The 25,812-nt window shown below is 34.7% G+C and overlaps 15 non-coding genes across 15 annotated transcripts; 1 reads left to right on the top strand and 14 right to left on the bottom strand.

Moving 5' to 3' along the window:
• Nucleotides 1-326: 326 nt before the first annotated feature.
• Nucleotides 327-398, bottom strand: trnaq-cug (transfer RNA glutamine (anticodon CUG)). Its single transcript has one exon. It is a non-coding gene; the product is annotated as a tRNA-Gln (tRNA).
• A 1,252-nt stretch (nucleotides 399-1,650) lies between these two features.
• trnaq-cug (transfer RNA glutamine (anticodon CUG)) lies at nucleotides 1,651-1,722 on the bottom strand. Its single transcript has one exon. It is a non-coding gene; the product is annotated as a tRNA-Gln (tRNA).
• Nucleotides 1,723-3,079: 1,357 nt separating this feature from the next.
• Nucleotides 3,080-3,151, bottom strand: trnaq-cug (transfer RNA glutamine (anticodon CUG)). The gene has a single exon. It is a non-coding gene; the product is annotated as a tRNA-Gln (tRNA).
• Nucleotides 3,152-4,678: 1,527 nt separating this feature from the next.
• On the bottom strand, nucleotides 4,679-4,750 carry trnaq-cug (transfer RNA glutamine (anticodon CUG)). The gene has a single exon. It is a non-coding gene; the product is annotated as a tRNA-Gln (tRNA).
• A 1,186-nt stretch (nucleotides 4,751-5,936) lies between these two features.
• trnaq-cug (transfer RNA glutamine (anticodon CUG)) lies at nucleotides 5,937-6,008 on the bottom strand. The gene has a single exon. It is a non-coding gene; the product is annotated as a tRNA-Gln (tRNA).
• Nucleotides 6,009-7,365: 1,357 nt separating this feature from the next.
• trnaq-cug (transfer RNA glutamine (anticodon CUG)) lies at nucleotides 7,366-7,437 on the bottom strand. Its single transcript has one exon. It is a non-coding gene; the product is annotated as a tRNA-Gln (tRNA).
• Nucleotides 7,438-9,620: 2,183 nt separating this feature from the next.
• Nucleotides 9,621-9,692, bottom strand: trnaq-cug (transfer RNA glutamine (anticodon CUG)). The gene has a single exon. It is a non-coding gene; the product is annotated as a tRNA-Gln (tRNA).
• Nucleotides 9,693-11,218: 1,526 nt separating this feature from the next.
• Nucleotides 11,219-11,290, bottom strand: trnaq-cug (transfer RNA glutamine (anticodon CUG)). Its single transcript has one exon. It is a non-coding gene; the product is annotated as a tRNA-Gln (tRNA).
• Nucleotides 11,291-12,476: 1,186 nt separating this feature from the next.
• trnaq-cug (transfer RNA glutamine (anticodon CUG)) lies at nucleotides 12,477-12,548 on the bottom strand. Its single transcript has one exon. It is a non-coding gene; the product is annotated as a tRNA-Gln (tRNA).
• Nucleotides 12,549-13,905: 1,357 nt separating this feature from the next.
• Nucleotides 13,906-13,977, bottom strand: trnaq-cug (transfer RNA glutamine (anticodon CUG)). The gene has a single exon. It is a non-coding gene; the product is annotated as a tRNA-Gln (tRNA).
• Nucleotides 13,978-15,334: 1,357 nt separating this feature from the next.
• trnaq-cug (transfer RNA glutamine (anticodon CUG)) lies at nucleotides 15,335-15,406 on the bottom strand. Its single transcript has one exon. It is a non-coding gene; the product is annotated as a tRNA-Gln (tRNA).
• Nucleotides 15,407-16,829: 1,423 nt separating this feature from the next.
• On the bottom strand, nucleotides 16,830-16,901 carry trnaq-cug (transfer RNA glutamine (anticodon CUG)). Its single transcript has one exon. It is a non-coding gene; the product is annotated as a tRNA-Gln (tRNA).
• Nucleotides 16,902-18,324: 1,423 nt separating this feature from the next.
• trnaq-cug (transfer RNA glutamine (anticodon CUG)) lies at nucleotides 18,325-18,396 on the bottom strand. The gene has a single exon. It is a non-coding gene; the product is annotated as a tRNA-Gln (tRNA).
• Nucleotides 18,397-24,673: 6,277 nt separating this feature from the next.
• Nucleotides 24,674-24,756, top strand: trnal-aag (transfer RNA leucine (anticodon AAG)). The gene has a single exon. It is a non-coding gene; the product is annotated as a tRNA-Leu (tRNA).
• A 706-nt stretch (nucleotides 24,757-25,462) lies between these two features.
• Nucleotides 25,463-25,534, bottom strand: trnad-guc (transfer RNA aspartic acid (anticodon GUC)). The gene has a single exon. It is a non-coding gene; the product is annotated as a tRNA-Asp (tRNA).
• Between the last annotated feature and the right edge of the window lie 278 nt (nucleotides 25,535-25,812).

The raw sequence follows: 25,812 nt of genomic DNA, 5'->3' as shown, positions 1-25,812 counted from the left end.
TTGTGTGATGTGCTCATGTGCAAACAGTTCTGATATGCATGTGAATATGGGTTAAATCATGACTATCCCTGGCCACCCAGAGAAGAGTTGTACAGTCTTATGACCAGGGGGACAAAAGTGTTGTTGAGTCTGTTTGTGGAGCAGCTCAGAGACAGCAGCCTGCTGCTGATGATGCTCCTCTGTCTCATCAAAATTTAGTGTAGTGGATTTTGTGTATCAAAACAAGTATTAAATGAGTAACTGTAAGTGAGGTATTCATATATGACAGATTCAGCGTTCTCATCAAACATGACAAAGGGAAGAATTGGTTGTTGAAAGCAAAGATCAGGTTCCACCGAGATTTGAACTCGGATCGCTGGATTCAGAGTTCAAAGTGCTAACCATTACACCATGGAACCCTACATACAGTATCATAACTTCAAAAAAAAAAAAATTCTTCCTCTCTATGCACTTTGCCAAAGGTTTGACCAAATGAAGTCGATTTGCCCAGTTACATCTGAATTCCTGGAAAAGAAGAATCTAAATATAAAAGTGCTTTCACTTTTAAACCCTTCTTCCAGTTCAAATGTGAATATTCTAAAATAAAACAGAAAGTCTTCACCGTAAGCTTGGAAATGTTCAGGTAAATAGTTCAAAATAAAAATCTGGACTGGTTCAGTAACCCAAAATGAACTCATTTACATAAAAAATGGGCCTTTTGTATATTATAACGGAGAATATGACCATTAATACAAAATATCAACCATTGTTGATTAATTCGTTTGAACCATTATCTAACAGAGAAAAGCACAAATGAGTTATTTCAGTCTTATTTCTTAATCTTAAGACTTACTTCAAAGCATTTAGATAATTTGAGTTTGAAGCACTCTTAAATGAAGTTGTGACAGAGGCAAAGAAAGAAAGGTTTACAGGGTATATATACAGGGTATATAATGTATAGATATAAAGAGAAAAGCCTATTTTTCTTTGTGTTTATTTGATTCTAACTAAATTTACAAAATAGAGAATAATCGTGAGTTAACTATGGAAAAAGTGTGATTAATCGCGAAGTTGTGACAGAGGCAAAGAAAGAAAGGTTTACAGGGTATATACAGGCTATATAATTTATAGATATAAAGATAAAAGCCATTTTTTCTTTGTTTATTTGATTCTAACTAAATTTTCAAAATAGAGAATAATCGTGAGTTAACTATGGAAAAAGTGTGATTAATCGCGATTAAAAAATAATCGTTTGACAGCCCTAGTCACAACATAATAACATAATAATGCAGCGCATTACTGTAAAAGTGTAATAGGATATAAGTATGAAAAAATGAATATGAAATTGTGTGATGTGCTCATGTGCAAACAGTTCTGATATGCATGTGAATATGGGTTAAATCATGACTATCCCTGGCCACCCAGAGAAGAGTTGTACAGTCTTATGACCAGGGGGACAAAAGTGTTGTTGAGTCTGTTTGTGGAGCAGCTCAGAGACAGCAGCCTGCTGCTGATGATGCTCCTCTGTCTCATCAAAATTTAGTGTAGTGGATTTTGTGTATCAAAACAAGTATTAAATGAGTAACTGTAAGTGAGGTATTCATATATGACAGATTCAGCGTTCTCATCAAACATGACAAAGGGAAGAATTGGTTGTTGAAAGCAAAGATCAGGTTCCACCGAGATTTGAACTCGGATCGCTGGATTCAGAGTTCAAAGTGCTAACCATTACACCATGGAACCCTACATACAGTATCATAACTTCAAAAAAAAAAAAATTCTTCCTCTCTATGCACTTTGCCAAAGGTTTGAACAAATGAAGTCGATTTGCCCAGTTACATCTGAATTCCTGGAAAAGAAGAATCTAAATATAAAAGTGCTTTCACTTTTAAACCCTTCTTCCAGTTCAAATGTGAATATTCTAAAATCAAACAGAAAGTCTTCACCGTAAGCTTGGAAATGTTCAGGTAAATAGTTCAAAATAAAAATCTGGACTGGTTCAGTAACCCAAAATGAACTAATTTACATAAAAAATGGGCCTTTTTTATATTATAACGGAGAATATGACCATTAATACAAAATATTAACCATTGTTGATTAATTCGTTTGAACCATTATCTAACAGAGAAAAGCACAAATGAGTTATTTCAGTCTTATTTCTTAATCTTAAGACTTACGTCAAAGCATTTAGATAATATGAGTTTGAAGCACTCTTAAATGAAGTTGTGACAGAGGCAAAGAAAGAAAGGTTTACAGGGTATATATACAGGGTATATAATGTATAGATATAAAGAGAAAAGCCAATTTTTCTTTGTGTTTATTTGATTCTAACTAAATTTACAAAATAGAGAATAATCGTGAGTTAACTATGGAAAAAGTGTGATTAATCGCGAAGTTGTGACAGAGGCAAAGAAAGAAAGGTTTACAGGATATATACAGGCTATATAATTTATAGATATAAAGATAAAAGACATTTTTTCTTTGTGTTTATTTGATTCTAACTAAAGTTTCAAAATAGAGAATAATCGTGAGTTAACTATGGAAAAAGTGTGATTAATCGCGAAGTTGTGACAGAGGCAAAGAAAGAAAGGTTTACAGGATATATACAGGCTATATAATTTATAGATATAAAGATAAAAGACATTTTTTCTTTGTGTTTATTTGATTCTCACTAAATTTTCAAAATAGAGAATAATCGTGAGTTAACTATGGAAAAAGTGTGATTAATCGCGATTAAAAAATAATCGTTTGACAGCCCTAGTAACAACATAATAACATGATAATGCAGCGCATTACTGTAAAGTGTAATAGGATATAAGTATGAAAAAATGAATATGAAATTGTGTGATGTGCTCATGTGCAAACAGTTCTGATATGCATGTGAATATGGGTTTAATCATGATTATCCCTGGCCACCCAATGAAGAGTTGTCCAGTCTTATGACCAGGGGACAAAAGTGTTGTTGAGTCTGTTTGTGCAGCAGCTGTGTATGAAAACTAGCATTAAATGAGTAACCGTAAGTGAGGTATTGATATATGACAGATTCAGTGTTATCATCAAACATGACAAAGGGAAGAGCTGGTTGTTGAAAGCAAAGATCAGGTTCCACCGAGATTTGAACTCGGATCGCTGGATTCAGAGTCCAAAGTGCTGACCATTACACCATGGAACCCTACATACAGTATCATAACTTCAAAAAAAAAAAAATTCTTCCTCTCTATGCACTTTGCCAAAGGTCTGACCAAATGAAGTCGATTTGCCCAGTTACATCTGAACTCCTGGAAAAGAAGAATCTAAATATAAAAGTGCTTTCACTTTTAAACCCTTCTTCCAGTTCAAATGTGAATATTCTAAAATAAAACAGAAAGTCTTCACCGTAAGCTTGGAAATGTTCAGGTAAATAGTTCAAAATAAAAATCTGGACTGGTTCAGTAACCCAAAATGAACTAATTTACATAAAAAATGGGCCTTTTTTATATTATAACGGAGAATATGACCATTAATACAAAATATTAACCATTGTTGATTAATTCGTTTGAACCATTATCTAACAGAGAAAAGCACAAATGAGTTATTTCAGTCTTATTTCTTAATCTTAAGACTTACGTCAAAGCATTTAGATAATATGAGTTTGAAGCACTCTTAAATGAAGTTGTGACAGAGGCAAAGAAAGAAAGGTTTACAGGGTATATATACAGGGTATATAATGTATAGATATAAAGAGAAAAGCCAATTTTTCTTTGTGTTTATTTGATTCTAACTAAATTTACAAAATAGAGAATAATCGTGAGTTAACTATGGAAAAAGTGTGATTAATCGCGAAGTTGTGACAGAGGCAAAGAAAGAAAGGTTTACAGGATATATACAGGCTATATAATTTATAGATATAAAGATAAAAGACATTTTTTCTTTGTGTTTATTTGATTCTAACTAAAGTTTCAAAATAGAGAATAATCGTGAGTTAACTATGGAAAAAGTGTGATTAATCGCGAAGTTGTGACAGAGGCAAAGAAAGAAAGGTTTACAGGATATATACAGGCTATATAATTTATAGATATAAAGATAAAAGACATTTTTTCTTTGTGTTTATTTGATTCTAACTAAATTTTCAAAATAGAGAATAATCGTGAGTTAACTATGGAAAAAGTGTGATTAATCGCGAAGTTGTGACAGAGGCAAAGAAAGAAAGGTTTACAGGGTATATACAGGCTATATAATTTATAGATATAAAGATAAAAGCCATTTTTTCTTTGTTTATTTGATTCTAACTAAATTTTCAAAATAGAGAATAATCGTGAGTTAACTATGGAAAAAGTGTGATTAATCGCGATTAAAAAATAATCGTTTGACAGCCCTAGTCACAACATAATAACATAATAATGCAGCGCATTACTGTAAAAGTGTAATAGGATATAAGTATGAAAAAATGAATATGAAATTGTGTGATGTGCTCATGTGCAAACAGTTCTGATATGCATGTGAATATGGGTTAAATCATGACTATCCCTGGCCACCCAGAGAAGAGTTGTACAGTCTTACGGCCAGGGCGATAAAAGTGTTGTTGAGTCTGTTTGTGCAGCAGCTGTGTATGAAAACTAGCATTAAATGAGTAACCGTAAGTGAGGTATTGATATATGACAGATTCAGTGTTATCATCAAACATGACAAAGGGAAGAACTGGTTGTTGAAAGCAAAGATCAGGTTCCACCGAGATTTGAACTCGGATCGCTGGATTCAGAGTCCAAAGTGCTGACCATTACACCATGGAACCCTACATACAGTATCATAACTTCAAAAAAAAAAAAATTCTTCCTCTCTATGCACTTTGCCAAAGGTCTGACCAAATGAAGTCGATTTGCCCAGTTACATCTGAACTCCTGGAAAAGAAGAATCTAAATATAAAAGTGCTTTCACTCTTAAACCCTTCTTCCAGTTCAAATGTGAATATTCTAAAATCAAACAGAAAGTCTTCACCGTAAGCTTGGAAATGTTCAGGTAAATAGTTCAAAATAAAAATCTGGACTGGTTCAGTAACCCAAAATGAACTCATTTACATAAAAAATGGGCCTTTTGTATATTATAACGGAGAATATGACCATTAATACAAAATATCAACCATTGTTGATTAATTCGTTTGAACCATTATCTAACAGAGAAAAGCACAAATGAGTTATTTCAGTCTTATTTCTTAATCTTAAGACTTACTTCAAAGCATTTAGATAATTTGAGTTTGAAGCACTCTTAAATGAAGTTGTGACAGAGGCAAAGAAAGAAAGGTTTACAGGGTATATATACAGGGTATATAATGTATAGATATAAAGAGAAAAGCCTATTTTTCTTTGTGTTTATTTGATTCTAACTAAATTTACAAAATAGAGAATAATCGTGAGTTAACTATGGAAAAAGTGTGATTAATCGCGAAGTTGTGACAGAGGCAAAGAAAGAAAGGTTTACAGGGTATATACAGGCTATATAATTTATAGATATAAAGATAAAAGACATTTTTTCTTTGTTTATTTGATTCTAACTAAATTTTCAAAATAGAGAATAATCGTGAGTTAACTATGGAAAAAGTGTGATTAATCGCGATTAAAAAATAATCGTTTGACAGCCCTAGTCACAACATAATAACATAATAATGCAGCGCATTACTGTAAAAGTGTAATAGGATATAAGTATGAAAAAATGAATATGAAATTGTGTGATGTGCTCATGTGCAAACAGTTCTGATATGCATGTGAATATGGGTTTAATCATGATTATCCCTGGCCACCCAATGAAGAGTTGTCCAGTCTTATGACCAGGGGACAAAAGTGTTGTTGAGTCTGTTTGTGCAGCAGCTGTGTATGAAAACTAGCATTAAATGAGTAACCGTAAGTGAGGTATTGATATATGACAGATTCAGTGTTATCATCAAACATGACAAAGGGAAGAGCTGGTTGTTGAAAGCAAAGATCAGGTTCCACCGAGATTTGAACTCGGATCGCTGGATTCAGAGTCCAAAGTGCTGACCATTACACCATGGAACCCTACATACAGTATCATAACTTCAAAAAAAAAAAAATTCTTCCTCTCTATGCACTTTGCCAAAGGTCTGACCAAATGAAGTCGATTTGCCCAGTTACATCTGAACTCCTGGAAAAGAAGAATCTAAATATAAAAGTGCTTTCACTTTTAAACCCTTCTTCCAGTTCAAATGTGAATATTCTAAAATAAAACAGAAAGTCTTCACCGTAAGCTTGGAAATGTTCAGGTAAATAGTTCAAAATAAAAATCTGGACTGGTTCAGTAACCCAAAATGAACTAATTTACATAAAAAATGGGCCTTTTTTATATTATAACGGAGAATATGACCATTAATACAAAATATTAACCATTGTTGATTAATTCGTTTGAACCATTATCTAACAGAGAAAAGCACAAATGAGTTATTTCAGTCTTATTTCTTAATCTTAAGACTTACGTCAAAGCATTTAGATAATATGAGTTTGAAGCACTCTTAAATGAAGTTGTGACAGAGGCAAAGAAAGAAAGGTTTACAGGGTATATATACAGGGTATATAATGTATAGATATAAAGAGAAAAGCCAATTTTTCTTTGTGTTTATTTGATTCTAACTAAATTTACAAAATAGAGAATAATCGTGAGTTAACTATGGAAAAAGTGTGATTAATCGCGAAGTTGTGACAGAGGCAAAGAAAGAAAGGTTTACAGGATATATACAGGCTATATAATTTATAGATATAAAGATAAAAGACATTTTTTCTTTGTGTTTATTTGATTCTAACTAAAGTTTCAAAATAGAGAATAATCGTGAGTTAACTATGGAAAAAGTGTGATTAATCGCGAAGTTGTGACAGAGGCAAAGAAAGAAAGGTTTACAGGATATATACAGGCTATATAATTTATAGATATAAAGATAAAAGACATTTTTTCTTTGTGTTTATTTGATTCTAACTAAATTTTCAAAATAGAGAATAATCGTGAGTTAACTATGGAAAAAGTGTGATTAATCGCGATTAAAAAATAATCGTTTGACAGCCCTAGTAACAACATAATAACATGATAATGCAGCGCATTACTGTAAAGTGTAATAGGATATAAGTATGAAAAAATGAATATGAAATTGTGTGATGTGCTCATGTGCAAACAGTTCTGATATGCATGTGAATATGGGTTTAATCATGATTATCCCTGGCCACCCAATGAAGAGTTGTCCAGTCTTATGACCAGGGGACAAAAGTGTTGTTGAGTCTGTTTGTGCAGCAGCTGTGTATGAAAACTAGCATTAAATGAGTAACCGTAAGTGAGGTATTGATATATGACAGATTCAGTGTTATCATCAAACATGACAAAGGGAAGAGCTGGTTGTTGAAAGCAAAGATCAGGTTCCACCGAGATTTGAACTCGGATCGCTGGATTCAGAGTCCAAAGTGCTGACCATTACACCATGGAACCCTACATACAGTATCATAACTTCAAAAAAAAAAAAATTCTTCCTCTCTATGCACTTTGCCAAAGGTCTGACCAAATGAAGTCGATTTGCCCAGTTACATCTGAACTCCTGGAAAAGAAGAATCTAAATATAAAAGTGCTTTCACTTTTAAACCCTTCTTCCAGTTCAAATGTGAATATTCTAAAATAAAACAGAAAGTCTTCACCGTAAGCTTGGAAATGTTCAGGTAAATAGTTCAAAATAAAAATCTGGACTGGTTCAGTAACCCAAAATGAACTAATTTACATAAAAAATGGGCCTTTTTTATATTATAACGGAGAATATGACCATTAATACAAAATATTAACCATTGTTGATTAATTCGTTTGAACCATTATCTAACAGAGAAAAGCACAAATGAGTTATTTCAGTCTTATTTCTTAATCTTAAGACTTACGTCAAAGCATTTAGATAATATGAGTTTGAAGCACTCTTAAATGAAGTTGTGACAGAGGCAAAGAAAGAAAGGTTTACAGGGTATATATACAGGGTATATAATGTATAGATATAAAGAGAAAAGCCAATTTTTCTTTGTGTTTATTTGATTCTAACTAAATTTACAAAATAGAGAATAATCGTGAGTTAACTATGGAAAAAGTGTGATTAATCGCGAAGTTGTGACAGAGGCAAAGAAAGAAAGGTTTACAGGATATATACAGGCTATATAATTTATAGATATAAAGATAAAAGCCATTTTTTCTTTGTGTTTATTTGATTCTAACTAAAGTTTCAAAATAGAGAATAATCGTGAGTTAACTATGGAAAAAGTGTGATTAATCGCGAAGTTGTGACAGAGGCAAAGAAAGAAAGGTTTACAGGATATATACAGGCTATATAATTTATAGATATAAAGATAAAAGACATTTTTTCTTTGTGTTTATTTGATTCTAACTAAATTTTCAAAATAGAGAATAATCGTGAGTTAACTATGGAAAAAGTGTGATTAATCGCGATTAAAAAATAATCGTTTGACAGCCCTAGTAACAACATAATAACATGATAATGCAGCGCATTACTGTAAAGTGTAATAGGATATAAGTATGAAAAAATGAATATGAAATTGTGTGATGTGCTCATGTGCAAACAGTTCTGATATGCATGTGAATATGGGTTTAATCATGATTATCCCTGGCCACCCAATGAAGAGTTGTCCAGTCTTATGACCAGACAGAGAAAAGCACAAATGAGTTATTTCAGTCTTATTTCTTAATCTTAAGACTTACGTCAAAGCATTTAGATAATATGAGTTTGAAGCACTCTTAAATGAAGTTGTGACAGAGGCAAAGAAAGAAAGGTTTACAGGGTATATATACAGGGTATATAATGTATAGATATAAAGAGAAAAGCCAATTTTTCTTTGTGTTTATTTGATTCTAACTAAATTTACAAAATAGAGAATAATCGTGAGTTAACTATGGAAAAAGTGTGATTAATCGCGAAGTTGTGACAGAGGCAAAGAAAGAAAGGTTTACAGGATATATACAGGCTATATAATTTATAGATATAAAGATAAAAGACATTTTTTCTTTGTGTTTATTTGATTCTAACTAAAGTTTCAAAATAGAGAATAATCGTGAGTTAACTATGGAAAAAGTGTGATTAATCGCGAAGTTGTGACAGAGGCAAAGAAAGAAAGGTTTACAGGATATATACAGGCTATATAATTTATAGATATAAAGATAAAAGACATTTTTTCTTTGTGTTTATTTGATTCTAACTAAATTTTCAAAATAGAGAATAATCGTGAGTTAACTATGGAAAAAGTGTGATTAATCGCGATTAAAAAATAATCGTTTGACAGCCCTAGTAACAACATAATAACATGATAATGCAGCGCATTACTGTAAAGTGTAATAGGATATAAGTATGAAAAAATGAATATGAAATTGTGTGATGTGCTCATGTGCAAACAGTTCTGATATGCATGTGAATATGGGTTTAATCATGATTATCCCTGGCCACCCAATGAAGAGTTGTCCAGTCTTATGACCAGGGGACAAAAGTGTTGTTGAGTCTGTTTGTGCAGCAGCTGTGTATGAAAACTAGCATTAAATGAGTAACCGTAAGTGAGGTATTGATATATGACAGATTCAGTGTTATCATCAAACATGACAAAGGGAAGAGCTGGTTGTTGAAAGCAAAGATCAGGTTCCACCGAGATTTGAACTCGGATCGCTGGATTCAGAGTCCAAAGTGCTGACCATTACACCATGGAACCCTACATACAGTATCATAACTTCAAAAAAAAAAAATTCTTCCTCTCTATGCACTTTGCCAAAGGTCTGACCAAATGAAGTCGATTTGCCCAGTTACATCTGAACTCCTGGAAAAGAAGAATCTAAATATAAAAGTGCTTTCACTTTTAAACCCTTCTTCCAGTTCAAATGTGAATATTCTAAAATAAAACAGAAAGTCTTCACCGTAAGCTTGGAAATGTTCAGGTAAATAGTTCAAAATAAAAATCTGGACTGGTTCAGTAACCCAAAATGAACTAATTTACATAAAAAATGGGCCTTTTTTATATTATAACGGAGAATATGACCATTAATACAAAATATTAACCATTGTTGATTAATTCGTTTGAACCATTATCTAACAGAGAAAAGCACAAATGAGTTATTTCAGTCTTATTTCTTAATCTTAAGACTTACGTCAAAGCATTTAGATAATATGAGTTTGAAGCACTCTTAAATGAAGTTGTGACAGAGGCAAAGAAAGAAAGGTTTACAGGGTATATATACAGGGTATATAATGTATAGATATAAAGAGAAAAGCCAATTTTTCTTTGTGTTTATTTGATTCTAACTAAATTTACAAAATAGAGAATAATCGTGAGTTAACTATGGAAAAAGTGTGATTAATCGCGAAGTTGTGACAGAGGCAAAGAAAGAAAGGTTTACAGGATATATACAGGCTATATAATTTATAGATATAAAGATAAAAGACATTTTTTCTTTGTGTTTATTTGATTCTAACTAAAGTTTCAAAATAGAGAATAATCGTGAGTTAACTATGGAAAAAGTGTGATTAATCGCGAAGTTGTGACAGAGGCAAAGAAAGAAAGGTTTACAGGATATATACAGGCTATATAATTTATAGATATAAAGATAAAAGACATTTTTTCTTTGTGTTTATTTGATTCTAACTAAATTTTCAAAATAGAGAATAATCGTGAGTTAACTATGGAAAAAGTGTGATTAATCGCGAAGTTGTGACAGAGGCAAAGAAAGAAAGGTTTACAGGGTATATACAGGCTATATAATTTATAGATATAAAGATAAAAGCCATTTTTTCTTTGTTTATTTGATTCTAACTAAATTTTCAAAATAGAGAATAATCGTGAGTTAACTATGGAAAAAGTGTGATTAATCGCGATTAAAAAATAATCGTTTGACAGCCCTAGTCACAACATAATAACATAATAATGCAGCGCATTACTGTAAAAGTGTAATAGGATATAAGTATGAAAAAATGAATATGAAATTGTGTGATGTGCTCATGTGCAAACAGTTCTGATATGCATGTGAATATGGGTTAAATCATGACTATCCCTGGCCACCCAGAGAAGAGTTGTACAGTCTTACGGCCAGGGCGATAAAAGTGTTGTTGAGTCTGTTTGTGCAGCAGCTGTGTATGAAAACTAGCATTAAATGAGTAACCGTAAGTGAGGTATTGATATATGACAGATTCAGTGTTATCATCAAACATGACAAAGGGAAGAACTGGTTGTTGAAAGCAAAGATCAGGTTCCACCGAGATTTGAACTCGGATCGCTGGATTCAGAGTCCAAAGTGCTGACCATTACACCATGGAACCCTACATACAGTATCATAACTTCAAAAAAAAAAAAATTCTTCCTCTCTATGCACTTTGCCAAAGGTCTGACCAAATGAAGTCGATTTGCCCAGTTACATCTGAACTCCTGGAAAAGAAGAATCTAAATATAAAAGTGCTTTCACTCTTAAACCCTTCTTCCAGTTCAAATGTGAATATTCTAAAATCAAACAGAAAGTCTTCACCGTAAGCTTGGAAATGTTCAGGTAAATAGTTCAAAATAAAAATCTGGACTGGTTCAGTAACCCAAAATGAACTCATTTACATAAAAAATGGGCCTTTTGTATATTATAACGGAGAATATGACCATTAATACAAAATATCAACCATTGTTGATTAATTCGTTTGAACCATTATCTAACAGAGAAAAGCACAAATGAGTTATTTCAGTCTTATTTCTTAATCTTAAGACTTACTTCAAAGCATTTAGATAATTTGAGTTTGAAGCACTCTTAAATGAAGTTGTGACAGAGGCAAAGAAAGAAAGGTTTACAGGGTATATATACAGGGTATATAATGTATAGATATAAAGAGAAAAGCCTATTTTTCTTTGTGTTTATTTGATTCTAACTAAATTTACAAAATAGAGAATAATCGTGAGTTAACTATGGAAAAAGTGTGATTAATCGCGAAGTTGTGACAGAGGCAAAGAAAGAAAGGTTTACAGGGTATATACAGGCTATATAATTTATAGATATAAAGATAAAAGACATTTTTTCTTTGTTTATTTGATTCTAACTAAATTTTCAAAATAGAGAATAATCGTGAGTTAACTATGGAAAAAGTGTGATTAATCGCGATTAAAAAATAATCGTTTGACAGCCCTAGTCACAACATAATAACATAATAATGCAGCGCATTACTGTAAAAGTGTAATAGGATATAAGTATGAAAAAATGAATATGAAATTGTGTGATGTGCTCATGTGCAAACAGTTCTGATATGCATGTGAATATGGGTTTAATCATGATTATCCCTGGCCACCCAATGAAGAGTTGTCCAGTCTTATGACCAGGGGACAAAAGTGTTGTTGAGTCTGTTTGTGCAGCAGCTGTGTATGAAAACTAGCATTAAATGAGTAACCGTAAGTGAGGTATTGATATATGACAGATTCAGTGTTATCATCAAACATGACAAAGGGAAGAGCTGGTTGTTGAAAGCAAAGATCAGGTTCCACCGAGATTTGAACTCGGATCGCTGGATTCAGAGTCCAAAGTGCTGACCATTACACCATGGAACCCTACATACAGTATCATAACTTCAAAAAAAAAAAAATTCTTCCTCTCTATGCACTTTGCCAAAGGTCTGACCAAATGAAGTCGATTTGCCCAGTTACATCTGAACTCCTGGAAAAGAAGAATCTAAATATAAAAGTGCTTTCACTTTTAAACCCTTCTTCCAGTTCAAATGTGAATATTCTAAAATAAAACAGAAAGTCTTCACCGTAAGCTTGGAAATGTTCAGGTAAATAGTTCAAAATAAAAATCTGGACTGGTTCAGTAACCCAAAATGAACTAATTTACATAAAAAATGGGCCTTTTTTATATTATAACGGAGAATATGACCATTAATACAAAATATTAACCATTGTTGATTAATTCGTTTGAACCATTATCTAACAGAGAAAAGCACAAATGAGTTATTTCAGTCTTATTTCTTAATCTTAAGACTTACGTCAAAGCATTTAGATAATATGAGTTTGAAGCACTCTTAAATGAAGTTGTGACAGAGGCAAAGAAAGAAAGGTTTACAGGGTATATATACAGGGTATATAATGTATAGATATAAAGAGAAAAGCCAATTTTTCTTTGTGTTTATTTGATTCTAACTAAATTTACAAAATAGAGAATAATCGTGAGTTAACTATGGAAAAAGTGTGATTAATCGCGAAGTTGTGACAGAGGCAAAGAAAGAAAGGTTTACAGGATATATACAGGCTATATAATTTATAGATATAAAGATAAAAGACATTTTTTCTTTGTGTTTATTTGATTCTAACTAAAGTTTCAAAATAGAGAATAATCGTGAGTTAACTATGGAAAAAGTGTGATTAATCGCGAAGTTGTGACAGAGGCAAAGAAAGAAAGGTTTACAGGATATATACAGGCTATATAATTTATAGATATAAAGATAAAAGACATTTTTTCTTTGTGTTTATTTGATTCTAACTAAATTTTCAAAATAGAGAATAATCGTGAGTTAACTATGGAAAAAGTGTGATTAATCGCGATTAAAAAATAATCGTTTGACAGCCCTAGTAACAACATAATAACATGATAATGCAGCGCATTACTGTAAAGTGTAATAGGATATAAGTATGAAAAAATGAATATGAAATTGTGTGATGTGCTCATGTGCAAACAGTTCTGATATGCATGTGAATATGGGTTTAATCATGATTATCCCTGGCCACCCAATGAAGAGTTGTCCAGTCTTATGACCAGGGGACAAAAGTGTTGTTGAGTCTGTTTGTGCAGCAGCTGTGTATGAAAACTAGCATTAAATGAGTAACCGTAAGTGAGGTATTGATATATGACAGATTCAGTGTTATCATCAAACATGACAAAGGGAAGAGCTGGTTGTTGAAAGCAAAGATCAGGTTCCACCGAGATTTGAACTCGGATCGCTGGATTCAGAGTCCAAAGTGCTGACCATTACACCATGGAACCCTACATACAGTATCATAACTTCAAAAAAAAAAAAATTCTTCCTCTCTATGCACTTTGCCAAAGGTCTGACCAAATGAAGTCGATTTGCCCAGTTACATCTGAACTCCTGGAAAAGAAGAATCTAAATATAAAAGTGCTTTCACTTTTAAACCCTTCTTCCAGTTCAAATGTGAATATTCTAAAATAAAACAGAAAGTCTTCACCGTAAGCTTGGAAATGTTCAGGTAAATAGTTCAAAATAAAAATCTGGACTGGTTCAGTAACCCAAAATGAACTAATTTACATAAAAAATGGGCCTTTTTTATATTATAACGGAGAATATGACCATTAATACAAAATATTAACCATTGTTGATTAATTCGTTTGAACCATTATCTAACAGAGAAAAGCACAAATGAGTTATTTCAGTCTTATTTCTTAATCTTAAGACTTACGTCAAAGCATTTAGATAATATGAGTTTGAAGCACTCTTAAATGAAGTTGTGACAGAGGCAAAGAAAGAAAGGTTTACAGGGTATATATACAGGGTATATAATGTATAGATATAAAGAGAAAAGCCAATTTTTCTTTGTGTTTATTTGATTCTAACTAAATTTACAAAATAGAGAATAATCGTGAGTTAACTATGGAAAAAGTGTGATTAATCGCGAAGTTGTGACAGAGGCAAAGAAAGAAAGGTTTACAGGATATATACAGGCTATATAATTTATAGATATAAAGATAAAAGACATTTTTTCTTTGTGTTTATTTGATTCTAACTAAAGTTTCAAAATAGAGAATAATCGTGAGTTAACTATGGAAAAAGTGTGATTAATCGCGAAGTTGTGACAGAGGCAAAGAAAGAAAGGTTTACAGGATATATACAGGCTATATAATTTATAGATATAAAGATAAAAGACATTTTTTCTTTGTGTTTATTTGATTCTAACTAAATTTTCAAAATAGAGAATAATCGTGAGTTAACTATGGAAAAAGTGTGATTAATCGCGATTAAAAAATAATCGTTTGACAGCCCTAGTAACAACATAATAACATGATAATGCAGCGCATTACTGTAAAGTGTAATAGGATATAAGTATGAAAAAATGAATATGAAATTGTGTGATGTGCTCATGTGCAAACAGTTCTGATATGCATGTGAATATGGGTTTAATCATGATTATCCCTGGCCACCCAATGAAGAGTTGTCCAGTCTTATGACCAGGGGACAAAAGTGTTGTTGAGTCTGTTTGTGCAGCAGCTGTGTATGAAAACTAGCATTAAATGAGTAACCGTAAGTGAGGTATTGATATATGACAGATTCAGTGTTATCATCAAACATGACAAAGGGAAGAGCTGGTTGTTGAAAGCAAAGATCAGGTTCCACCGAGATTTGAACTCGGATCGCTGGATTCAGAGTCCAAAGTGCTGACCATTACACCATGGAACCCTACATACAGTATCATAACTTCAAAAGAAAAAAAATTCTTCCTCTCTATGCACTTTGCCAAAGGTCTGACCAAATGAAGTCGATTTGCCCAGTTACATCTGAACTCCTGGAAAAGAAGAATCTAAATATAAAAGTGCTTTCACTTTTAAACCCTTCTTCCAGTTCAAATGTGAATATTCTAAAATAAAACAGAAAGTCTTCACCGTAAGCTTGGAAATGTTCAGGTAAATAGTTCAAAATAAAAATCTGGACTGGTTCAGTAACCCAAAATGAACTAATTTACATAAAAAATGGGCCTTTTTTATATTATAACGGAGAATATGACCATTAATACAAAATATTAACCATTGTTGATTAATTCGTTTGAACCATTATCTAACAGAGAAAAGCACAAATGAGTTATTTCAGTCTTATTTCTTAATCTTAAGACTTACGTCAAAGCATTTAGATAATATGAGTTTGAAGCACTCTTAAATGAAGTTGTGACAGAGGCAAAGAAAGAAAGGTTTACAGGGTATATATACAGGGTATATAATGTATAGATATAAAGAGAAAAGCCAATTTTTCTTTGTGTTTATTTGATTCTAACTAAATTTACAAAATAGAGAATAATCGTGAGTTAACTATGGAAAAAGTGTGATTAATCGCGAAGTTGTGACAGAGGCAAAGAAAGAAAGGTTTACAGGATATATACAGGCTATATAATTTATAGATATAAAGATAAAAGACATTTTTTCTTTGTGTTTATTTGATTCTAACTAAAGTTTCAAAATAGAGAATAATCGTGAGTTAACTATGGAAAAAGTGTGATTAATCGCGAAGTTGTGACAGAGGCAAAGAAAGAAAGGTTTACAGGATATATACAGGCTATATAATTTATAGATATAAAGATAAAAGACATTTTTTCTTTGTGTTTATTTGATTCTAACTAAATTTTCAAAATAGAGAATAATCGTGAGTTAACTATGGAAAAAGTGTGATTAATCGCGATTAAAAAATAATCGTTTGACAGCCCTAGTAACAACATAATAACATGATAATGCAGCGCATTACTGTAAAGTGTAATAGGATATAAGTATGAAAAAATGAATATGAAATTGTGTGATGTGCTCATGTGCAAACAGTTCTGATATGCATGTGAATATGGGTTTAATCATGATTATCCCTGGCCACCCAATGAAGAGTTGTCCAGTCTTATGACCAGGGGGACAAAAGTGTTGTTGAGTCTGTTTGTGGAGCAGCTCAGAGACAGCAGCCTGCTGCTGATGATGCTCCTCTGTCTCATCAAAATTTAGTGTAGTGGATGTTGTGTATCAAAACAAGTATTAAATGAGTAACTGTAAGTGAGGTATTCATATATGACAGATTCAGCGTTCTCATCAAACATTACAAAGGGAAGAATTGGTTGTTGAAAGCAAAGATCAGGTTCCACCGAGATTTGAACTCGGATCGCTGGATTCAGAGTCCAAAGTGCTGACCATTACACCATGGAACCCTACATACAGTATCATAACTTCAAAAAAAAAAAAATTCTTCCTCTCTATGCACTTTGCCAAAGGTCTGACCAAATGAAGTCGATTTGCCCAATTACATCTGAACTCCTGGAAAAGAAGAATCTAAATATAAAAGTGCTTTCACTTTTAAACCCTTCTTCCAGTTCAAATGTGAATATTCTAAAATAAAACAGAAAGTCTTCACCGTAAGCTTGGAAATGTTCAGGTAAATAGTTCAAAATAAAAATCTGGACTGGTTCAGTAACCCAAAATGAACTAATTTACATAAAAAATGGGCCTTTTTTATATTATAACGGAGAATATGACCATTAATACAAAATATTAACCATTGTTGATTAATTCGTTTGAACCATTATCTAACAGAGAAAAGCACAAATGAGTTATTTCAGTCTTATTTCTTAATCTTAAGACTTACGTCAAAGCATTTAGATAATATGAGTTTGAAGCACTCTTAAATGAAGTTGTGACAGAGGCAAAGAAAGAAAGGTTTACAGGGTATATATACAGGGTATATAATGTATAGATATAAAGAGAAAAGCCAATTTTTCTTTGTGTTTATTTGATTCTAACTAAATTTACAAAATAGAGAATAATCGTGAGTTAACTATGGAAAAAGTGTGATTAATCGCGAAGTTGTGACAGAGGCAAAGAAAGAAAGGTTTACAGGATATATACAGGCTATATAATTTATAGATATAAAGATAAAAGACATTTTTTCTTTGTGTTTATTTGATTCTAACTAAAGTTTCAAAATAGAGAATAATCGTGAGTTAACTATGGAAAAAGTGTGATTAATCGCGAAGTTGTGACAGAGGCAAAGAAAGAAAGGTTTACAGGATATATACAGGCTATATAATTTATAGATATAAAGATAAAAGACATTTTTTCTTTGTGTTTATTTGATTCTAACTAAATTTTCAAAATAGAGAATAATCGTGAGTTAACTATGGAAAAAGTGTGATTAATCGCGATTAAAAAATAATCGTTTGACAGCCCTAGTAACAACATAATAACATGATAATGCAGCGCATTACTGTAAAGTGTAATAGGATATAAGTATGAAAAAATGAATATGAAATTGTGTGATGTGCTCATGTGCAAACAGTTCTGATATGCATGTGAATATGGGTTTAATCATGATTATCCCTGGCCACCCAATGAAGAGTTGTCCAGTCTTATGACCAGGGGGACAAAAGTGTTGTTGAGTCTGTTTGTGGAGCAGCTCAGAGACAGCAGCCTGCTGCTGATGATGCTCCTCTGTCTCATCAAAATTTAGTGTAGTGGATGTTGTGTATCAAAACAAGTATTAAATGAGTAACTGTAAGTGAGGTATTCATATATGACAGATTCAGCGTTCTCATCAAACATTACAAAGGGAAGAATTGGTTGTTGAAAGCAAAGATCAGGTTCCACCGAGATTTGAACTCGGATCGCTGGATTCAGAGTCCAAAGTGCTGACCATTACACCATGGAACCCTACATACAGTATCATAACTTCAAAAAAAAAAAAATTCTTCCTCTCTATGCACTTTGCCAAAGGTCTGACCAAATGAAGTCGATTTGCCCAATTACATCTGAACTCCTGGAAAAGAAGAATCTAAATATAAAAGTGCTTTCACTTTTAAGCCCTTCTTCCAGTTCAAATGTGAATATTCTAAAATAAAACAGAAAGTCTTCACCGTAAGCTTGGAAATGTTCAGGTAAATAGTTCAAAATAAAAATCTGGACTGGTTCAGTAACCCAAAATGAACTAATTTACATAAAAAATGGGCCTTTTTTATATTATAACGGAGAATATGACCATTAATACAAAATATTAACCATTGTTGATTAATTCGTTTGAACCATTATCTAACAGAGAAAAGCACAAATGAGTTATTTCAGTCTTATTTCTTAATCTTAAGACTTACGTCAAAGCATTTAGATAATATGAGTTTGAAGCACTCTTAAATGAAGTTGTGACAGAGGCAAAGAAAGAAAGGTTTACAGGGTATATATACAGGGTATATAATGTATAGATATAAAGAGAAAAGCCAATTTTTCTTTGTGTTTATTTGATTCTAACTAAATTTACAAAATAGAGAATAATCGTGAGTTAACTATGGAAAAAGTGTGATTAATCGTGAAGTTGTGACAGAGGCAAAGAAAGAAAGGTTTACAGGATATATACAGGCTATATAATTTATAGATATAAAGATAAAAGACATTTTTTCTTTGTGTTTATTTGATTCTAACTAAAGTTTCAAAATAGAGAATAATCGTGAGTTAACTATGGAAAAAGTGTGATTAATCGCGAAGTTGTGACAGAGGCAAAGAAAGAAAGGTTTACAGGATATATACAGGCTATATAATTTATAGATATAAAGATAAAAGACATTTTTTCTTTGTGTTTATTTGATTCTAACTAAATTTTCAAAATAGAGAATAATCGTGAGTTAACTATGGAAAAAGTGTGATTAATCGCGATTAAAAAATAATCGTTTGACAGCCCTAGTAACAACATAATAACATGATAATGCAGCGCATTACTGTAAAGTGTAATAGGATATAAGTATGAAAAAATGAATATGAAATTGTGTGATGTGCTCATGTGCAAACAGTTCTGATATGCATGTGAATATGGGTTTAATCATGATTATCCCTGGCCACCCAATGAAGAGTTGTCCAGTCTTATGACCAGGGGGACAAAAGTGTTGTTGAGTCTGTTTGTGGAGCAGCTCAGAGACAGCAGCCTGCTGCTGATGATGCTCCTCTGTCTCATCAAAATTTAGTGTAGTGGATGTTGTGTATCAAAACAAGTATTAAATGAGTAACTGTAAGTGAGGTATTCATATATGACAGATTCAGCGTTCTCATCAAACATGACAAAGGGAAGAATTGGTTGTTGAAAGCAAAGATCAGGTTCCACCGAGATTTGAACTCGGATCGCTGGATTCAGAGTCCAAAGTGCTGACCATTCGGCCAAAAATGGGGCAAAAGGGACTGCCCGAAAGGGGGGAAAAGGAAAAAAAGAGGAAGGAGGGGGGGGGGAGAGAGAAAAAGAAAAGGAGAAAAAAGCACACTATATCCACTTTTCTCTATTCTCTAATCTTCTCAACATTGTTTACACACACCTCTGCACTTATTGCAAGGTTTATCATCCGTTTAATTTTCATGTTTCTTGTGGGATTCGAACCTGTATTGTGGCAACACCCCAACATACCACAGTGCTTTGGACGTTACTAAAGCCTAATGTAGGGGGCAGCACACAAAATGTGTATAACTGTAAATGTAAATAAGTCTCCCATCATTTTTCCCCTCTTTTTTTGGTACACTCAATTATTTGAGAGACTAGTGTTATAATTGGCTTTGATCTTAGACATTATAAATTCATATTCTTTATTTTCCTAAATAACCTCTGTTCCTAGCTGGTACTTTTCCACTCTGCTCATACTGCACAATCGATGACCTTAAAAGGGTCCAAGACTTTAGAAGTACATAAACAACTGGGTCAGACAAAACATCTCTAGTAGAGTAGATAGGTCTGGTACATTAGATCCACGCCTAAAACAGCACTCACACATACACACACATTGTTTCTCACATCCAAAGAACACAACAAGGACAGCAGCTGGCCTGAGCATGTCACCCAAAACTGGCCAATTATACTCTGACAAGTGTGAAAACAACTTCTGTGAGATAAAGCTGAATATAAATATGACATGTTTCCTGATATCGGGGCTCGGCCTGACGGATTTCCTGCGGGAGCTCTGGCACTCCGAGTCCAGCGCTGCAATATACTTTACTATGTGACCACTGATAAATACTTTTTTAATAAACGATTTCTCCAGCTTGTTCTTGGGCTTCCAATGAAAAAACCGGGCTAACACTAGCTATCTATCTGTATCACTATTTGTGCAACACAAGTGAATGAAACAAATTCCAAATTGAGCAAAGAAAGTATTTTTAAAAAATCTTTGGTTGAGACAAAGAGTGTTGGGTTTTATTAATAAATGTAAAATAATTCTCCAAGTAATTCTGGCTTCACTTTTGACAATTGCATTAAATGGATGTCACTCACACTCACTGTCGTCCTGTTTTGCAAATGGAAATTAAATAAAAATGTGAAGGCTGTTCTTGGTTCAAGTAAAATGATCAAACTTTATTAACATTGTAACAATAATCACACAGTAACAGACGAGCAATCATCTGCGAACAGACAGACAGACAGGCAGACACTTAATGTAAACTTAACGCCGCAGTTAAAACGTCGCATGAAATGGAAGCTGTCCAAGCGCACTGCAGACCTCCATGGGTGGAAGAGTTTGACCACTGAAGACACACCTGTGAAAAACAAAGTCAGCCGCTGCCCAATTGCCAGTACCCCTCCTCCCACAAGTGGAGTGGTAACAGTGTGTGTGCGTGGCGTTTTTCAAACGTATATTTGATAAAGAATTTTATCATTTTTACCCACCTGACTGGCTGCAGCAGTCCCGGTCAACATAGATGACCTCAGGTTCAGCTTGGCCCACATTCTTATATCGAGTGACGATGCCATGGCACAACTCTTCCAACCCTGCACCTTCACCCGTCGTCAAAAAAGAGTTCAGAACCTGGCCAAACTCGTTGCCGATGTTTGTCATCCATGCAGCGCTGTCCCCAATAGCGCCAGCCAGCTTCTTGGTGATCTGTAAAACAAACACTACTTTCAAGCTGTTTGTTGTAATTATACACGTGTGCGTGTGTCAAACCGACATTCACGCACTTGTACCTGTTATCATATTCCTCTTTTTTTTTTGGAGGGGGGGGGGGCAATAAATATAGCTTTCCCAGTGATAACTACTAATACAACCGATTCTCCGCAACAACCAAAAGATTCATCGCACACAAGGCCTTGAAATTGATTTTGGTCAAGACAGACACTTTTGATGACAATGTGGGGGAGGAGGTTTCAGAATATGAAGATCAAGTCTGACAGTGACTTTTAGAGGAGGATGACATTAATCATCAGCTATCTCCTAAACGAGAATGAACCACAGCTAGACAGCAGCAGGCCCCAGGACCAAGTGGTCAGCAGCCGAGCTGAGATTGAGATCTTACTTATGTTTTGTAAATGTTCAAAGTTCTAAAAAAGTTCAAATGAATAATACATGATAGTTATACCAAAAAACCTTGCTTCATTTGCACATTTCTTGAATGTTTTCTATCCTTTTTATTTTTTTAATCACATTTTATTGAAAAAAACGAATTGCACTTTAATACATAAATGTGATCATATTACATGTTAATCATGTATGTTGTTTATATTGCTTGTAATTGGGATGAAGTACATATCTGTAAAGTAATTTAACATAAAATTGTTTGATTGTGTTGAATTAAAAACCCCAAAAATGCAGCGGGTCCACCAGACCAACAAACATTGCCTGAGTAACAAAAATATGACCAGAACACAAGGGTTAATACATCTGGACACATCTGTCTGCTCTGCTCAAACACATAACCAGGCTCCGTTACCAGAGTGGAGAAAACGCCACAGATAGCCGACGAATTACTATTGCACTGACGGACAATAAATGCAAAAAAGATAGTTCACATCTTAAGGCTTTCCCAGAGGAATCGGCAGAGTTTATACGGCAAATAAACAAAAAAATAAGTTACTATTTGTCTTCTGATTCTGTCGTATCACTAACATCCCCACCGTCACCACACAATGCCGGTATGAACAGCGACGCTATTACAGGCAGAACTTCCATTGGCAAAATGGCTACGTTACAAGGAAGTTGAAATACAACTTGGATAAAGTGCCGAGAGGACGGAAGATTAAATTGTATATTGTTTGTCCCACGGTTTAACATTCGGCTTATATATGGCGTTACTTTTATGAGTATTAATCAAGTTTACAAACCTTGTTCCCGTGCTTGTCACAAGTGTATGCGAAGGAAAATATGGCCGACACTCTAAAGCGTTAACCGCGCCCCCTCCGACGTCAGGTCACGTGTCCCTTTTGCCCCATTTTTGGCTGTGTTCGGACCTGTGTTCGGACCTTGTTCGGACCTTGTTCGGACCTCGTTAGGAACTCTTTGATGTCGTTAGGAAAGTGTTCGGACCTGGTTAGGAAAGTGTTCGGACCTGACAGAATGTGTTCGGAAGTGTTAGGACCTCTGAGGCAGTCCAAAAACCGGCGGGTACGGCCACCTCGTCCCCTCATCTGTTGTTTTGATGCTAAAAATTCGCGTCCTCAACAACAGCTGCTAAAATTTCAGTCTCACATTGCAGCATCATTAGTAACGCAGGGCTGTGAAAGGAGGAAATCAATTCTCCCTTCCTTCACAAAAGGAAAAAAAGGGGAATTTGCTCAAGTGGTAGAGCGCTCGCTTTGCATGTGAGAGGTAGCGGGATCTATACCTGCATTCTCCAGGAATCCTTCCTTAGCTTCACATTGCAGTGGAGGAAATCATCAACAGCTGCGGTGGTACAGCTGAAGTTGGCTTAGGGTTTTGCGATATCTGCATCGTGAGCCCTACAACCATAGGGGATGGTGTTCGAATCGAAGAGCTCGTTGAGCATCTTGTGATCCATTCATGCCTTCTCCAGGAAGCTTTGACATGATCATTGGAGGTTATTGTCATCGTTTACACAAGAATCTCATTGTACAGGAATGTGTTTCTAACATGCACTGTATATATGACAATAAACGCTTGAATCTTGGTGGCAACACCCAGAAATTCTGCCTTGTGGTAGATGTAGGACACTCCGCATCATCAAAACAATAAAAAGTAGAATGTTTGCTCCAGAAGAAGCTAGACTTTTTTTTCCCTTTGCAGTGTTGATAGGTTGTAAATAGATTCTACTTTGGACCTTTATGCAGATTTTTCAAACCCCCGGTACCGTATCATAGGATTACAGGACAGGGCTTTTGACCGAAGCAAACTGGATTCATATCAGGCTATTTGAAGGGGGGCTATTCACATTTAGGCCTAAGATGGGTGAGAATATCAAAACAGTATTCTAAGTACCACATCAGACTATAATGGTGATAACACACCTATTGAAATTTCAACTTCAGCAGTCTCAGCTATTATGTAAGTAATGGGTGAGAATGCTCAGGAATTTGGAGGTGAGATGGGCATCATCATGCCTCTTGAAATTCCAAATTCTGGAGGCTCATCAGCTATTATGTAAGCAGAGGTGAGAATGCTGATCATTGATGACAGTGCTACTCTTCCTGCTCTTGTTTTCTTCTCCATTTTCCTCGTTGTGGAGTCGTTAGCGGTAACCTTCCCGTAGCAGCGACACCTCTGTGACTGAAAAGACTGCAACGACTGTCGCATTGACTCCAGCCACAATATATGGTCGGGACGACCGCGTGAAGTCATCAACACCGCTCGCTCGAGCCATCACGGCAGCGACGCTTGGCCTTTAAAGTGCTGCGTTAAGACCGCAGTTTCCCTTGGAGGCGGGGTTCAAATTCCACTTCTGACAAAGCAACCTTCTCCAAGAGAATGGTTTTCACTGGCAAGGCAACCCAACTTCACTCCTTGCTTGGCTATGCGATGTTGTATTGCTATTCTGTCACTGTGTCGTCTAGTTTAAAGATTGTGGCAGCCATTTTACATCTGAAGAGTTCTTGCTTCCAAATGCTATGCCTACTATTTGTTTGCCTCAGGAGTCCTCTTAAACAACAGCCAATACACTTGAACACCATGCAGATCCACATATTCACTCGAATGATCCCTGGGCCCGCCGACAATATTGTGCAAGAATCCCTTTCATGGTCAGGATGGCCGAGCGGTCTAAGGCGCTGCGTTAAGGTCGCAGTCTCCCCTGGAGACCTGGGTTCAAATCCCACTTCTGACATTTCACACTTCTCCTGGAGAATGGTTTTCACTGGCAAGGCAAACCACATTTACTCCATGCGTGGCTAGCGCTATATCATCTAGTTTACAGCAACATTCTTTGTGCCGTCATGTTACTCTGATGTCTTAGGACCGCTCTGAATCGCAGGGAAAGGGGCTTGGTGCATGAGAATCCTTTGTCCACACCTCAAGTTATTGTTACATATTAACATTTTGGCATGTACTCAACACCACCGTAAAACCTCCTGTTTTTCAGTCATTTTTGTGGAAAAATCGTCTGAAAACAAAACACTGGTCGTGACAAAAGACCTCGACAGATCGTCCCTGGTATGCAAAGTCATTGTTGGCTTTGGACAAGACAAGAATGAAACCACAGGATTTCTGTTGTTGGACAAAGTACTTGGAAGTGAGCTTTATGGAAGAGTGGTATGAAGGAGAGGTTAGGGGGAAGATAGTCCCTGCAGGCCAGGCTTCTCGTGGTGGCAATACATTTGGTGCCAAGTGAAATGCCTTCCAAAGTGCTTTGATAAAAGCAAACAAGTGTAAGATAGTTGAATATGAGATGACAGCATGTATTGAAGGCTGGTGTAAGAGCTGCTGGTCTTGAGTGATTTGTAAGGGAGGTGACTGTTTGCAAGAGGGAACTTGGCTGATGGTGGGTGAATTAGATTATACTTGGTGGGAGGCATGTGATAAAAGTCCTAGCTCTCCCCGTCGGGGAATCGAACCCCGATCTTCCGCGTGACAGGCGGAGATACTGACCATTATACTAACGAGGAATTTCGATAGCACAGATACAGTCGTCATTTGAAAAGACTACAGTAGCCAAGGAGCGAAATAAGAGTTTTGTGTCCCATTTGAGGTGCCTTTTAAAGGAATGTTTTGAATCACGCAAAGCAATTCAGAAGAAACTAGGCATGATCTGCAGCATGCAAGTGGTGAAAAGGGCTCAACAAGAATCTCATTGTACAGGAATGTGTTTCTAACATGCACTGTATATATGACAATAAACGCTTGAATCTTGGTGGCAACACCCAGAAATTCTGCCTTGTGGTAG

The sequence above is a fragment of the Leuresthes tenuis genome, unplaced genomic scaffold (genome assembly GCF_036924035.1).
Source record: "Leuresthes tenuis unplaced genomic scaffold, fLeuTen1.0.hap1 SCAF_19, whole genome shotgun sequence".
Taxonomy (NCBI): domain Eukaryota; kingdom Metazoa; phylum Chordata; class Actinopteri; order Atheriniformes; family Atherinopsidae; genus Leuresthes; species Leuresthes tenuis.
The sequence above is the reverse complement of the archived record's forward strand: the minus strand, read 5'-3'. Positions and strand labels throughout refer to the sequence as shown.